This window comes from Artemia franciscana, chromosome 2 (assembly GCF_032884065.1).
Source record: "Artemia franciscana chromosome 2, ASM3288406v1, whole genome shotgun sequence".
NCBI classification, from domain to species: domain Eukaryota; kingdom Metazoa; phylum Arthropoda; class Branchiopoda; order Anostraca; family Artemiidae; genus Artemia; species Artemia franciscana.
The window spans coordinates 506,747-524,321 of NC_088864.1; the positions used below are offsets into that span (position 1 = coordinate 506,747).

Sequence of the window (17,575 nt, forward strand, 5' to 3'; positions counted from 1 at the left end):
TTGGGAATTGCTGTAAACCAAAATAATTATGAAGATAGAAGTATAATTTGCAAACTATTTATATATATGTTTGCTCTAGCACATCTCCCCCTGGATATATGCTGTGCTATTCCAAACCTTTGCTTGTTGTTGCTTGTGGTTTTTTTTATTACTTTTTTTGTAGGTCAGATCAAAATGCAGAACTTGCTAAGGTAAAATTCTAGTTAAGGTAAAATTCTAGTTATTTAACTTCTTGCTATCTCAGAAAGGGTTTAGGTTAGGAAAATAAAACTTTCAGGGATGGGTCTACAGGCTAAAGTATGTCCCAGGAAGGTGTTTTAAAGTACCCACCTCCAATCCTTCTCCCTATAGAGGGCCCTGAAATTTGCCTACATGACAGGTCTATTCCTATAGAAATTTTGACAAAATAACATTTTACCTTAGTGTTCAGTTACTAGTAGCTTTTTCTCTGCCTCTAGTTCTGAAAATGCAATTCCTGTTATTTGAGTAGAATTATGAGCCATATCAATGTTTTTTTTTTCAAAATTTAGGAAGTGTATTTGTATATCTTTAAAACCTTATAAAATGGAATTGAGCAAAGTTATGAAGCTGAAAACAATTTTGTTGTACTTCAATTAAGAAAAAGATCTATTTTGCAAGGTTTCACTTTTATAACACAGCCAAGCCTAACTTTTTATTGCCAAACCCTTCACTTTTTATTGCTAAGCTTTTATGTTAAATCTCTTTGAATATATAGTATTAGATATCTAATTTCATAGATCTCTAAAAATCATAGATAATTTCTCTAATATATAGAGAGAAGCAGGAGAAAAAAGAAGAAGAAATGCCAATAAGAAAATCCAGTTGCAGAAAATGAATGTAAACATGGTGAAACCAGGTTTATTTAATGGCCTGGGTAAACTAAGACTGAGCAACAAATCTAAACATACACAGAAATGCATTTTCAGAGGAGATAATTAAGTTCATCTTTTAGAAACCATTAAAAGAAACTGATTGTTTCTTTTACAAGTAAAGCAGAGCTAATTAAAAAAAACTATTTTTTTTTCAAAATTAGATAATGTCTCCAGTTGGGACATTAATTTTGTGGCATCAAGCAAAAAAAGACACAAATACTCAACTAGTTGAATTTGATCCCCAAGCTATTTTCAGGTTATTACAGATTCATCTTACGAATTAATAAAAAAAGCCATAATAAACTTAATATCAAAAGAAATAGAAAACTGCAACAACTTTAACTCCAAACAGCCAGAAATTACTGTTAAAGAATAAATGAAACCCAAAACAAACAGAAATTAAATAAACAATTATAGAAAAAAAACATACAAAAGATAATAATAAAAATGAATAAATAAATCTTAAAAAGAGTAAAGTTAAAGTTGAAGATGCAAATTAAGCTTAAAAACAAGTGAAACTTAAATTGAATATCAAATCAGACTTGAAACAAATAAAAATCACTACAAATAAGGGTTTGGGTTTTGCCTCCTTCTTTCACTGTAAAAGTCTAAAATATACTTTTATTACAAATATTTTCTGTTGTACATATTACAACATTGAAAATTAACACAAAATATTTTCTTTTCCAGTTATTACAGCAATGAAAGTGAAAATACAATTACAATGAAAGAAAATTTTGAACCAGTGATCTATCAAGAATTAATAGCATAATATCAAGCATTCATTTTGATTTTATTTGTATATTCCAAGACTATTCAAGACATAAGGTTCTCAGTAATGTGCCTCTCCCTCAAAGAAATAAAAAAGATAATTCCAGTGTTGCTTCTCCATTTCAATTTAAATCAAAAATGGGCAAATATTTATTTAAAAAACAAAGCTTTTTAGGGAAGTAAAGAACAAAGTTGATACTTAAAACAAACAAAAATTATTGCCTCATGGTCACCTAACATATATCAGTAAAATTATTACAAATAAACCAACTAATTGTTTCATGTTCAAAGGATTATAGAAAACTAGCACTTTATTGAAAAAGCAGAACAATATAGGAGTCTTGGTGCAATAAAAGCAAATTGATTAAAGACAAACCAATTTGGGGAAACGACAGTTGTTACCATCAGAGTACTTTTGACTCCAAAAGAGAAGTAGTATTTTCGATTTTAATCGTTTGAGTCCCCTCTGAAGTTTACTTCCTCCATAATAACCTTATATGCCATGAGCATAAGTGACAACTCTCGCTCCAGGCTTTGGGGGGGGGATATTTTAACCCCAAACTTTTATTTTGATTGCTGGATTATTTCAAACAAAATGGCTATTTAAAAATTTTGATTAAATGTGTTTGGGGAAAAGATAATTTGTGTGAGGGGGGGAGTAGATGCACTCCATTCATTTTTGACTCTTAAAACAGCTTGAAAGATCCACCTCTGACGTTTATACAACCACTCCTTACATACAAACCTTATATGCCCCTGTTGCATAATTTATAATACTTGCCCCTAGGCTCTGAGGGGTTTTGTCAACCCAGGAGTTTTTGTTATTTTATCTTTAAACTGCTTTGAACAAAATGCCTATCTCAAAAGTTTGATCAGTTGCATTTAGGGGAAAAAGGGCCTTGCAGGGGGGGGGGGGGCTGGAATTTGTAATAATTCTTTTATATAATAAGCAAGGCAAAGCAAAGCACATAATAAACATAGCAAAGCATGGACAGCTCACAAGTAGGTAAGCATAGCAGACACAGGGTAGGCAGGTAATGCTACATCTCCTTTCTTCATGATTAGGCTTTTGTAATGGCTTTCCATGCAGTCCAGATTGAGTCACTCATAAGTTCATTCTTCTAATAGGCTTTAGAGGTCTACCATAACATGTTTGCTGAGGGCTTGTGACAGATGTGTCAGACCACAGTTGCAGACTGGCCTGTGGTGTATTGGGAGTGTGATATGGTGGCATTTGATGGGGAGCAGCTACTTCTGAGTGGTGGTGACCTCAACTTAATGGCGTCATGGCTTCAACTGGAGAGCACAGCCTGGTTGCAGAGGTGATCCATGGTGGTGTGGCTTCTGTGTCCAATAAATCTCAATAATCAGTTGCTTTTCCTTGACATTTGAGTGGATAAGGGTAGATGATGTTTCTGGTGAAGTTGAGTCCAGGTGATTCCATTCTTTTGTTGTAGTATGATTTATGGTGCAGCTGTTGTTTTGTCCAGCCTTCCATGAATATCTTCTGGGGGATTATTTTTGGCTTAAGATGTTGGTTGGTGCATGATAGGACAAGTTGTAAGGGTGAAGTCAAGCCATCAACAGGGGTGTTTCAATATTCTAAAAATCTGATGTATGGGTCTGTTCTGCTTTTAAGCAATTTTGACATGATTCTCTTGCTTGTTTTGTATTCTTTTCTCTACTAAGCCTTTAGACCTTGGGTGTATGGGGCTTGACATCTTGTGTTATATTCCCCAGGATTCAGTGAAGAGTTCCATTTTGTGTGATGATAGCTGAGGGCTGTTGTCAGATATTATCAGTTGTGGTTTGCTGTAGAGAGCAAAGTGTGCTCTTAGTTTCTGGATGACAATTCCTGAAGTTAAGTGTGACAGCTTATCTAGCTTATCTTATATAAGCTGTCACACATGAATGCTTGATATAATGCTATTAATTCTTGATAGATTACTGGTTCAAAATTTTCTTTCATTGTAATTGTGTTTTCACTTTCATTGCTGTAATAACTGGAAAAGAAAATATTTTGTGTTAATTTTCAATGTTGTAATATGTACAACAGAAAATATTTGCAATAGAAGTATATTTTAGACTTTTACAGTGAAAGAAGGAGGCAAAACCCAAACCCTTGTTTGTAGTGATTTTTATTTGTTTCAAGTCTGATTTGATAATCAATTTAAGTTCCACTTGTTTTTAAGCTTAATTTGCATCTTCAACTTTAACTTTACTCTTTTTAAGATTTATTTATTCATTTATATTATTATCTTTTTTATGTTTTTTTCTATAATTGTTTATTTAATTTCTGTTTGTTTTGGGTTTCATTTATTCTTTAACAGTCATTTCTGGCTGTTTGGAGTTAAAGTTGTTGCAGTTTTCTATTTCTTTTGATCTTAAGTTTATTATGGCTTTTTTTTATTAATTTGTAAGATGAATCTGTAATAACCTGAAAATGGCTTGGGGATCAAATTCAACTAGTTGAGTATTCTCTACAGGAATCTTTTCAACTCTTTGTGCCGGAAGGCCAAATTCCTTTATTATTCCAAAAAGTTCTTGGATAGTGGGAAGGAAGTTCAAAAAACTTGGTAAGAGATCATTTCTGTCCGATAAGGCTCTCTTCCAGCTCTTCATCTTGAAGTAGAGGGGGACAGAGCGCATACGTCAAAAGCAGACTCTTTCACTGACACATATAAGGAATCAAACTTTGAACAAAAATCAGTAATTGTACGTTGACTAGTACTGTCCTACGTTTAAATTTGTTATTTCAATTTAAACTATCATTAACATGGTAGATTTTGAAGACATTCAATTTTAGAACAACGTAAAATCGGTAAATAATTATTTTTCTCTGTATTGTTACATTCTAAACTATATAGGGGTCTTAAGAAAAGTACAACTCTGGCAAACCCCACAGGGTGTCGTTTATTTATAAATAACCACTATTATTTGCCCAAAATTTTTCTGGAGTTTTGCAGGATTCTTTTGTGTTGTTTGTTTGGCCTACTCTATGATTTACTCCATGATTCCTAGGCACAAATTCAGGAAAATTGCTTGGCGCATGTCACATATTATTTGGTCCCTGTCCTCCTAAGTCTTTTCCACCTTGTGGTCAAAACTGGTTTCTTCTATTGTATGTTAAACCTTCATTTTGTGTTCTATTGCGACTGTGTGCCACAGAGTGGTTTGGTTTGCCATAATAATAGTAATTTAACCGGGTTTTATATCAATTGCAAATTTAATGCCCCTCCCGGGGTCTATAGCTATTTCTATATAATTTTGAGATGGCCATTTTTTTGTCGTAAATACTTTGAAAACAGCTCGTTTGATTAAAAATGGAAAGGGTTAATGCCCTTTTCAATAGACAAAAGTAATCAGAGGGCAATTAATCCTGCCCCTCCCACGTTCATCATTTCCCCAAAGACATCCAATCAAAATGTTGAGATAGTCATTTTTTTTTTCAATGTAATTGAAAGTACTGGAAATTATATCTTTGAGAACGAACCCCTCCCTCTCCCCCCACAGTCCTCATGGCAAGGTAAGTTATGCCCTGGGGACATATAAGATATATATACAAAAGGTGATCGAATAAACTTCGGAGGGGGCTGGTTGAATTGGTAATCAGAAGTTCTAGTGCCCTTCCTAAGGTTAAAATATCGAAGAAAGGATAAAACGAGGGCAATAACAGCTAACATGAAAAATGTTTTCACTGGATGTCTATGGTCTTCGTTTTATCCTTTCTTCGTGATTTTATGTTTTATCATGATTAGCCAGTTTGGTCTCAGTAATTATTTACTTTTTAAGATTCAAAGTGATCAGAGGATGGATAACCCCCTCCCCAAACCTTTTATTTTCCCGTAGTGCATCTAATAGAAATTTTGATATGACCATTTGTCGTCGTAGAAACTTTGAAAAAGGCCCATTTGACTGGAAATTGAAAGGGCTAGTTTCGGAAATTGAAATTGGCCAGAAATTGGTGAAATTCACCAGAGTTTCAGCTATTTCTATCAATTTTTAGTCAATTTATGGCTTTCCCTAGATGTGTTCCAAATGTCCACCATTTCATTGCAAGCAAACCTGTACTCGTCTGGCAAAGTTTTGAATCACTCTTCTACAGTCATCTTTCGGGATGGCTCTTATTTTTGCTGTGATGGCAGTTTTCAGTTCTTCAACTGTTTGTGGATTTCCCTGGTATACATTATCTTTGAGGAAACCCCACAGATAATAATCTGGGGGTTAAGATCTGGTGAGTACGGGGCCCAAGCACATTACAGAACCATTCACACATTGTTACTCGCTTTTCCGTGTCAGCATCAGTTAATTTTTGCTTTATTTGAACCTTGTATGGGTATAGGTGCAGATCAGACGTAAGAACACGCCGTAGTGACTCCCTTGTCATTCCTAGTTCTTGGCTGCGTCTACGCACTGATTTCCTAGGGCTGCGTCCTACTGAGTCCCTCATTACAGCAATGTTTTCTTCTGTCCTTGCACTCTTCCTGCCTGAATAAGTTCCCCTGTGGTTTTAGAACATAGGTCCACTATAGTCCCATGCTCTCTAAACTTTTTAATCCAACGAACAATCGTTGATTTTGATGGAAAGTTGCGACAATGGAAACGCTTTCGAAACTGAATCTGTACACTTTGGTATGATTTTGTCGCAAAATAGGGCTCCAGCGAGAATATCTTTTGCTGATTTGTCCAAGACATTTTCAGGGCAACTATAGCTGCAAATGATCATCCATAGGTTTACCTTTCACGTCCTGCAACAGAAAAGATATTCTTCATTCTAATGCTGCTTCTTACTTTCAGCTGAAAAAACTTATTCATATTTATTTTTTCATTTTTTTAATAATACTAGAAAATCCTGCGCTCCCTACATGGAAATTTACTTCCCCCTGACAAATTCCTTCAAGGAAAGTTCCCCCAACATATCCCCCACTTTTAACCCCCCCCCCTAACCAAAAGATCCCCCTGAAAACGGCTAAACACTTTTCAATAACCATTACTATATGTAAGCATTGGTCAAAGTTTGTAACTTGTAGCCCCTCCCACGGTGACTGTGGGGGAGTAAGTCGTCCCGAAAGACATAGTTATTAAGTTTTTCGACTATGCGGAATGAAATCTTAGAATTTCTATCCAGTGACTTTGGGAATACAAATGAGCGTGGGAGGGGGCCTAGGGGCCCTCCAATTTGTTTTAGTCACTTAAAAAGGGCACTAGAACTTTTCATTTCCGTTAGAATGAGCCCTCTCGCAATATTCTAGGACCACTGGGTCGATATGATCGCCCCTGGAAAAAACAACAACAAACAAATAAACAAGCATCCGTGAATTGCCTTCAGGCAAAAAATAAAAAATTCTACATTTTTGTAGATAGGAGCTTGAAACTTCTACAGTAGGGTTCTCTGATATGCTGAATCTGATGGTGTGATTAAGATTCTGTGACATTTAGGGTTTGTTTCCACCTATTTTCCAAAATAAGACAAATTTTCTCAGGCTTGTAACTTTGAATGGGTAAAACTAACCTTGATGAAATATATATATATATATCATGAAAAGAGAAATCACCAATGCTACAGCACAAACACATAAAAAAAAAAAAAAAAAAAAAAAAAAAAAAAAAAAAAAAAAAAAAAAAAAAGAGACAGAAGGAGAAAAGGAAGACTGTTTTCCTAAATTAGTGATTAATATAGACCAGCACTTGAATGAGGCCTTAACCCTACTCATCCATACAATCACATAGGTCAAACAGCATAGCCACACACAATCAACCATAAAGAATAATCCATGGACAGGCAGTCATGTCGTCAATAAGAATAAGTCGTCATTTACCGAACAATAGAAAAAATAATATAGACAAATAATTCAGAGGCAACACCCAACATAAGGGCTCATCAGGAGAATACACTGGCCTATATAGGGTTTCGCCACTCTAAATTCTCTACCCAGCACAGTGTTGTGGCTACCGCAGAATATCCATGGCATCCCCGCGTCAGGTATCACCCCCAAAATACATGCCTATGAAAAAAAAACCCAGCAAATGTAAAACAACCAAGTAAAACCGAAACAAGCTTATCCTATTAATATATCCCTCCCTTTAGCAACAATATGTAAACTAAATATTATAAATTTTACCAAATCACAAATATTAACACATTGCAAAAAACCTGAATGAACTAAACAATTATAGAATTCATCTTTACCATGTGGCTAATTTTTAAAAAAAAATCCGCTCAATTAGAAACACAATTCAAAATAAATGGCGCTGTGACAACATTTCTCGAACCTCCGAAATTAGTTAAAAATTTCTTTAAGTATTTCTAGATAATTCTTTTGATATTTATTTAAAAGTTCGTTATAATGAAAACTAAATTTTTTAAATTGCCAAGTTAATTTATTTGCAGAAAAACCTCTTCATATCAATTTTTGGCTTAAGATTTTACATCTATTTTTAAAATCAATATAATTACTACAAATCCTTGCATAACGAAGTAACTGTGAGAAAAACGCTGAATACGTGATATTTGAGTGTATATTACTTTCAGGGAATGGGAAACTAATCACTTCAAAATCAAAATCATCCGTTTTATTATACATTTTAAAACTTAATTTATTATTATCACAAATATTAATATTTAAATCTAAGAAATGATCTTCATGACCAGCGCCATGACTAGGCTCAAGAATAAGCTCTGATGGATATATATTTTTAGAAATATCAATCAAATCTTTACAATTTAAGACCAAAATATCATCTAAATATCTTTTATTATTTGACAAAGCATGTTTTAAATTAATTGGATTATTCTTATCCATCATATATTTATATTCTAGTTGACTTAAAAACAAGTCAGCTATAAATGGGCTGGCATTCCCCCCCATGGGAATTCCCATAATTTGCTTGTACAAATCACCCCCAAATCTTATATAAGTATTGTATAAAACAAATTCCAATAACTCAAAAATCATATCCAAGCTGTAACATCTCAAGTTAACTGTAGTATTAAAGCAGTTTGTCCATATGGCTTTTTTATTATAACTGTCTATTTTTAAGAACCTTTTACTAGATAAGAGGAAAGATTTCTTTATAACAGTTTTTAAATTATCAAACACTAAATTAAGTGATAAATTAGTATACATTGTCGCAAAATCGAAAGACTCAATTCTTTTAGCTGAAACCATTGTTAAAGAATCTATCACCTGCAGTGAATTATTAACACTCCAATATGGATTAAAATTCGAAAATTTTCTAATACCAGAACAATAGGTTTTAAGTTTATTTACAATTTCCTTTAAAATTAAAGAGAGGTCAGTAGCAGCAATGCGGGTTGGACATTTAGCTGCTCCAGCAATAAACCGTGGTTTAGGGAGATTCTTATGAAATTTTAAAGTCCAATAGAGGAAAGGGAACTTTTTATCATTGTCATTTATTTTAATATTAAAATTTTTAAAAAGTATTTCTTCAGTCTTTTCAATTAAATTCTCATCCTCTATATTTACCTTTTCATAAACATTAGTTGTGCATAACTCCCTTTTTAAGATATCACAATACAGCTTCTGACAAATTATGGCAAAATTATTATTAGCTTTATCCACTGGCACAATTACAAATTCATTCTTTAGATTAGCAATTGCTTGTTTAATCTTCGCATTATAAAATAATGATTTAGTGTTACTATTTTTTAAGTTAGAATATATTTTATTTCTTACTCTACTAATAATTAAATTCTTCCAACTTTGAAAACTCTCTTTATTTTTATTCTCTTTCTTACACCACTTATCAATAAATAAATCAAAATCATTTTCCAAGCCATCAAGAACACTCGATGGTTTCAGATGATGAGAAAGACGGAAATTAGCCCCTTTATTCATAACAATTCGAAGATCATCTTGCTTTATTATTGACAAGTCCCCTGTTATAACATGTTTGTAAGTAGGATCCACAAATGGGCCAAGTTGCTCACAATTACAAACCGGTTTCCAATTTATATCGCTATCTAGTTTTTTAGTATTAAATTATAATTAAAAATAATTTGCCCAATAGTTTTTGAAAATTTATAAGTTAAAACTGGACTATCATTATAATTTAAATTACTAGGAAGGGCCTGTTTCACATGCCTCTGATTTAAAATTTCTGGTAAATTAATATCTTCAATCTGCTTACAAGTAAAATTAATAGGTAAATATAATCTGTTATCCTTATTACTAATCTTATCGAACTTTTTCTTTTTTGAAATAAATTTCGTTTTAGTTAGAATGCAAATTGTATCACATATTACTTTAAAATTATAATCAAGAGCTGTATTATTCTTAACAATCCAGAAAAGTTTGATTAAATTCCTCTTGGATAAATTATTTAGACACTTTATTACAGAAATCATACCCTTAGATTCAAGTAGCTGGCATAGATCTATAGAAAGCATATGTACATCTAATTCATTTTTTCTATTATTTTTCCTATGTCCTCTCGATCGTTTTTTACGTTTAGTAGGACAAGTAAAAGAAGGATGGTCCATAAAACCATCAATACATTTAACAACAACATGAGACATGTCACCATATTTTGCTACACGATCATTTAGCCCAAAAGGATAAGCTGTACCAAGAGTATGGATCCAGAAATCCTCCTGTTTACGTAGTCTATTATTCTTCTCTTCTTTATTTAAATTTTCTAATTCTAAATTTTCTAAAATTGTGACAGTTATATCTGATATGGAACATTTACCATTACTACAATGTTGAACTAGATAGTTATTAGTTTTTCCATTATTAACTGTTGTCTTGTGTCCAGAAAATCTTTTATATATATTATTAGTTGTTTCCCCCACATATTGTAGGCAGCATTTATTACATTCTAATAGGTAAATTACATTGGTTGTTCTACAATTAACATTACCACGTAACTTGCATGCAAAATTTTTATTATACAATGTACTTTTAACAGAAGTCCGTGGGACAAAATGATCTTGGCAAAGAAAACAACGACTTTTTAAATCAGCATTAAAATGCGATTCTTTTGATTTAGCTATTGGTATCAAAATTCCGTTTTTTAGAGTTTTGGTTTGCTATTGAGCCAGGTCGCTCCTTACTACAGTTCGTTACCACGAACTGTTTGATTCACGCTGTATTATTTTATTTAGTTGACAGCCACAGATAGAAAATTCCTCATTGTTGTATTTTTGTACATGTTATATATATAAAGATAAATCAAGTGCTGTCTTGGGAATTATTTGTCTAAATGTAATTACATATTCTTTTTCTTTTTGCTAGTATCCAAAGAAGATCACTCTAAAAGAGACACCGTTGTGATAACTGTTTTGTCTTACGGTGAAGCCGGTGGCGTTCTGTTTGCCAAGGACATGTGGTGAATAATGCCGAAAAACTCTGGTCTCACTTCGCAGGGGATAAGTGCTCAACTCTTTGTGGGAAACCAAAACTCTTCTTTATTCAGGTAAATAATTTTTAACAATTCATTTTATAAATTAACAGACGTGCCTGTCGGTTATAGGTAAAAAAAAAATACCTATACTCTTTTGGAAGGATCGAAAACGACGTTACCGAATATATGGGCAGAGTACAGGAAATAGAAAATCCCTTGAAAAGCATTGTCTTAACAAAGGGTCTTATTTATTGCCCAACGTGCAGAAATACTTATGAAGATTTGCGTCGGAAGAATGTTTTGCAGCTATCAACTGTCTTTGGACTGTACCAATAAAACAAATTGCTATAAAATGCGGATTGACCCAATTCAGGTAATTTTAGAAATATCTGAGACTGAAAAACTGAATCAAATACTGTTGATATGTCTAAGCTGCAAGTGGGGTCACAGTAAGCTGCACAGTAACCAAATACAGTAGCCCGAAACCCCTAAAAATAGCGTTGGACCGAACCACAAAGTGTACCATTAGATTTGGTCGAAAACTCTATGCAGGAAACTTACAGTTCCTTAACTTGAAGAACAATGAAAATAAATTGGCTTGAAAAACAAGGAAATTCCATTTTGGCATAAAAAAGGTAAAGGTAAAGGATGCGGATCTAGACAACATTTTTTAAGTATTATGGGAATCGATATTATGGCTTGGGAGATCAAGTTGGAACTTCGAGGGAGTTGTTTTTTGGGTTGGGAACCATACACACCTTGAATTTTAACTTGAGGAAAGGGGAAGAGAAAGGCTAGACCGATTTTGTCGCAAATCTGCCTAAACGTTTTGGCACTTTCATCCTCTTTGGGATGAGAGTCTATTCACTGAGAATTAGCAATGTAAGTCAAAACAAGCTATATGTATCCATGTTATTTCCTATCCCCAGGTAAGTGAACCCCTGGTGCAAAAAACCAATTTGAAACTAATTTTGGTGGTATCGATTTTTTGCGGCCGAAAATAGGCGCAAATTTAGGTCTGGTGTGTGATGCACTTTTAAATTAAGATTACCTTAACAAGGACAATCATTTTTGGATGAAAATTGATTGTATTCATCCACAACTCAAAAATTTGATTTTGTTAATGCTATCTGCTTTAAAACTTAGTCATGGAGACGCTCAATTAAAATTTCAGAATATAGGGAACCTCACTCAAGACAAAATTTTGGCAAACCAACATAAACTAAATTAAGAAATCTTCTAAACAGCAGTTTTTCATAGAAAAGTAAAGAGCTGCATTAAGCCAAAGACTAGCAGAAATAAAGTCAAGCAATTCTTCTTGAAACTTATAACGAGCAACAATCGTTGTCAACGAATAAGACCTAACCGAGCAGAACTTACAATGAACAATCAAGTTTAACTGAAAATAAACAGAAATTACCACAAATAAGAGTAGGGGTAACGCTCCCTAAGCCTCCTAAAGGTCAGTATTATTTGCGATTGAAAAAAAAATATTTTAAACATTTTCTGTTTTAATCGTAAATAAATCTAAAATTGCTGAGACTTCTGTGAATGAATATCAGTATAAATTAGAACGACAAATTAACATGATTACGTGATAGCAGCGTTATCAATTAACACGATGAAAGTAGGAAGTCAGTCTACTTTCATTAGTTTACTTCAGTGATCTTGATTATTTTGGTGACTTATTTGTGTTATTGTTGATATTTTCAAAATATAAATGCACTGTTCAAATAAAATTTGTTTTCACTGGATGCCAATGATGTTCAAACCCTCTACAGGTTTTGAGATAGAGAGAAGGGGCAGATAGCACCACTAATTTGTAAGCCTTGATTTGCCTTGAAATGCATTTGTGTGCGTTGTTTATGTAATTAGAATGGGAAACACTGCTCAAAATGAAAACTGTTTTGAAATGACGCCGAAATGACGTTCTGGCTCTGACAAGGCTTGGAAGGCATCGGCCCTGTTTCGGCTCATTACGGCCCTAGAAAGCGGTATTTACCTACGATATTTGCACCACCTACTGTTTGAAATACGGTATGTCAAAGGGTTTCATTAGTTTATTTATAATGATTTATTTACGTTTTAAGTATGACTTTTTTTTCACTACTTCTGCTCCCCTTTGGTTTAAATTAGTTCTGTACTTATTTTTTAAAAACTTCTTTTGTTGAAACATCTTCTGTTTGTTAAATTAAAAAAATTAATTTCTGTAAGTTTTGTTGATATTTTTTTTTATTGATGAATAAAAGCAAAAAGATTTTTGGGTTGCTCTTCATATTCTGGACAAAATTTTGCTAGGAATTATAAAAATAGCTATATTATAGAGCTACAAATGGTTGGGTACGGGTACTAGTATTTAAAAAAATGTGAACAATTTTGGGAATTTTTGAGGGGTGAAGCCGCTCCATCGTATGTACTGTTACAACCTTTGATATAGACAAATAATGATCAACCACTTCGTTGTAGGAATTTTTGTGTGTGTTTTGTTTTGCTTTAATAGCTTGTTTTTTTACATTGATGCATTTTGAGCTAGTATATTAGCTAATATAGTTCCGATTTGTTGTAAAAAAAAAAAAAAAAAAAAAAAAAAAAAAAAAAAAAAAAAAAAAAAAAAAAAAAAAAAAAAAAAAAAAAAAAAAAGGAGGTGAAGAATCCCTGACAAGATTTGTTTCCAATTGCGATTCCCTTGGTTCTGAAATTTTTATTGAGGTGTCTACACGGCCTGAAATTTTAATGAGATCAAAAAAAGAGAACATTTCACACTAAGAATCAAACAACCATTTTTTCTTCAAACATTCTTTGTCGCTGATGAGCTCCCTTCGGCCAACAAATCAAAATTTAGTATCTACTTGTCCTTTCCGTCCAATATTCCCTCACAGTTTCAGCTAGGTCGCTTAAGGCGTTAATCTATTCCATTAACCGTATATGAACTATTAAAGACGTCTCATTCTGATATCCTGGATGGAGATAGTGTCATTTGATTTAGCTCAACATCACCTTCAATATTTACAGAAAGTTTCAAATACCTTAGCCGTTCCTGCCGTATTGCAGATGAACCATTTTGACACCCTGGATGTAGTTCACCGCCCCATCGGCATTCCCTCAAGTTTCCTCAAGACAGAGTGTCTTTTGATTTAGTTTAACATTTCTCTCAACTTTCGGTGAAAGTTCCCACTTAATACTCATAAATGTTCCCGAGTTATTGCGTATATAACATATTGACATTCATAATGCACTTAATGTCTCCTGAATTAGTTCAATATACCTCTCGATATGCACTCGAAATTTTTATTTAATACTATTAGTTGTTCCTGAAATATTATAAATGCGCCCCTTTTTTTACCTTTATGTACACAGTTGCTTTTGACTTTGTTGTGCAATGTTTTTTTATTCCCTGAAAGTTTCTACTGTGGTCCATGGTACTTCCTGAGATACTTGTAATATGTCTTTTTGGCAACCTTGATGCACATAGTGCGTTTTGATTTTGATCAGTACCATCTGTTCAATTATCTGAAAGTCGCCTTCTTAATACCCTAAGAAGTTGTTGAGATATTTTTGATATGCCCCTTTTTCAACCTGAATGCAGGTAGTATCTTATCGTTGAATTCAATTTGCTCTATGATCATTCCTTGAAAGTTAAACTTGATATCAAAAGCTGTTCGTGACGTGTTGCGGATACTGTCTTTTGACAACTTGTTCGGGATTTATCTCAACATGCACCGAAGGTTTCAACTTAATACCCTTAGAAATTACTAAGATATTGGAGATGTGCTCTTTTGACTACCTGGATGCACATATATTCTTGTGATTCAGTTCGATTTTCTTCTCAACCTTCTCCTTAAAGTTTAAACATAAAACCCCTAGCTGCTCAGTTATTGTATACTAGCCATTTTGACAACCATGATACACTTGGTGTCTTTTTATTTAATTTAATATTCCCTGAAATTTCAACGCAACACCCTTAGGCTCATCTCCCACGCGGAAACATTTCAAGACAATAGTTGGAAACTAGTCTCATCTGCAACTGGTGTACAACCCGTTTACAACCAAAATGAAACATGTCTAAGCCCACGGACGACGCGAGTGGTTGTGGATCAGTTCTGTTTATCTAATTGAGCAGTGCAGTGTGGTGAACTATGTTGAGTTCCGACGAGGAAGACTTTAATTGATTACTATGAGTACTGCAGGTTTCGTAGGGTTCTGAGTGTCCATCCCTACTGGGAAAAGAATGCTAAGTTTCGTCTGTTCTTAGCAGCAAAAGAAATGTCTCAGACAGATAGAAAATAGAAAATTTATCATCTTTTACAGAATTTTCCAGAAAGTTTATAATTGTGCAGCTCTTCATGCTTCTCCATTTCTACAAATTTCATGTTTAATTCCTCGTCTGACATGTTGAGAGCCAAAATAATTGGACAATATCAACGCGGTTGCTCCCGAAAATGTCTGGGACAGCACTGCAACGCAACTGTGACCATGACTGGGGTCTCATTCGGAACCGGGATTAGACTGATTGGAAACCAGTAACATCTGGATTGCCTCGTGGGTTGGACCCCTCTTCCTCAAAACCATGGTCATACAACAGTTGCATGCGCAATCAGTTAGCAATTCTAGTCTCAAAACAGTTGCCCCGTGGCCGCTGGGCCTTAGTCGCTCCTGAGCCGTTCTTGAAAGACGCAAATGCGTCTTTCTTACGACCTTGTTACACGTGGTACACCTTCCTGACTCTCATGCAGTTCAGCACCCTTCTCACCATCCCCGAAGACCTGACTAAATTTGATTTCAAAGGATTTCAAAAAAAGGGGTACCAGAATTGATAATAAGTAAAATACGCTTAGCTATATATATATATATATATATATATATATATATATATATATATATATATATATATATATATATATATATATTATATATATATATGTATAATATATTAGTTCTCCATCACTTTTTCGATGGTTTTATCTTCGTGGAGCTCCTAGAAAATGCAAATTTTTTAAATCACACCTTATTTACCTGTGAAAGTTTTTGCCCAGAAAATTTCTTTTCCGCCAAAAACTAATCCATTCTACCCCCGCCCCTCCTTAGGTAGTGCTCATTTCTCACATTTAGCAGCTATCTTGTATTGACTAATTCAGTTTTAAGGAACACATTTGTATCTGGGCTTTTCCTATATCACAAAATGTTCGAGGAAAGTCTAAAAGGATTTGTTAATAGCAAGCATAATTACATGTGAAGAAAAAAGGTCTTGACCAGACATCGCAACCATCTTGAGGTTTTCACTCTTGTAATGTATTTAGCCAGTCTTCAAAATTTATTCTTTAATAAATTTTTTAGTTCGGAAAAACATATTGTCTATTGTCTGCAAATGATTGACTTTCCTTTTCTTTTCTAGATAATGAAGTAGCTGGGCAGTAAATTTCGGAACTCAACTCTCTGTATAAGCCTGTTCTCTGTTGCATTCGTCTTTTTGTGTATAGACGCTTATTTTTACATAAAAAGACAGTGCAGCAGAACTGGTTTCTTATAATTTTAAAGTTTAAATAAAAAAAAGGGGGTTCTAAACCTCAAGTGAAATAGAATCTCAGTAAAATTCGCGTATATTTTCTTTTGCTCCCCTTTTTATATTTTACTAAAAAAATAGAACCCTTAAAAAAAATTTTAATCAATTTTCTTTTTTGCTCATCCTTCACCTAACGAATTTACTGCTCATTGAAGCTGTGCAATTATGTGGCCTCTGCTCCTGCCAAAGAACCTCTTCCTGACTCAACATACAAGAACATTTTTTTATTTTATATTTTAATATAAATTTAATCAATAAAATATTGTTTCTTTGTATTCTTGCAAACTGCTTGTTGTTCTTTGAGCTAGGGATAGTTCATAGGGACGGAGTACAAGATAGAGAAAATTAAAATAAATACATAACTATGTTTATCAAAACAATTTGAAGAGCACTTACTATACACGAACAACTATTGTATACTTTCAACTTTAAGCATCCCCTTTTTAGAAGGGGATGCCATGGAGGAAAAATGATTTTGTGGTTATGTTTGAAAAACAGTTTCGACAGACCTATTTCTGGGCCCGCCATTTTATATTTGCAAATTAATGTTAAACTTAAAAAATGTAGCTAGGACTTTTTTATATATAGAGTGAACCTGATAAAGGTAGGAAAGGGGATCTTGCTTGTCCAAAAACCCCGATGCCAGGGTTTACTGTATCTATATGCTTACTAATGGCGAAGTAATAATAATTATAAAATGACTAAAATGCTTCATTCTTTCAAATATATTGACCATCGGGTAAAGAATAATTTCAATTGAAAATATATTGCGTATTATTGAAGAGCCAATGCTACTAATTGTTTTGGGGAGTTAAATGAGGGTTGCACAAATTATATTAATGGCCTTTTCCGTTTCTTTTTGTGCTGGATTTCTTCATTCAATGTAGTCTATTTGGTTTAAGATTGTTAACTTAGAGGATTCGACTTATGCCCGCTCTGATCTCTAAAATTGTGTCTTTTCTTTCGCGAAAATGCATCGTTTTCA

General features: G+C 33.6%; 1 long non-coding RNA gene across 3 annotated transcripts in view; it reads left to right on the plus strand.

The window, feature by feature from the left end:
• The window catches only part of LOC136035591 (uncharacterized), a 181,944-nt gene extending 165,079 nt beyond the window's left edge, over positions 1-16,865 (plus strand). The window contains exons 1-3 of one of the 3 annotated variants that reach the window (XR_010619479.1): positions 90-191; positions 10,922-11,102; positions 16,423-16,865. This is a non-coding gene — a long non-coding RNA (uncharacterized LOC136035591). Of the gene's footprint in view, positions 1-89; positions 192-10,672; positions 11,103-16,422 lie in introns of those variants that run through there. The other 2 variants (XR_010619481.1, XR_010619477.1) reach the window with 2 other exon arrangements.
• The last annotated feature ends 710 nt before the right edge of the window (positions 16,866-17,575 follow it).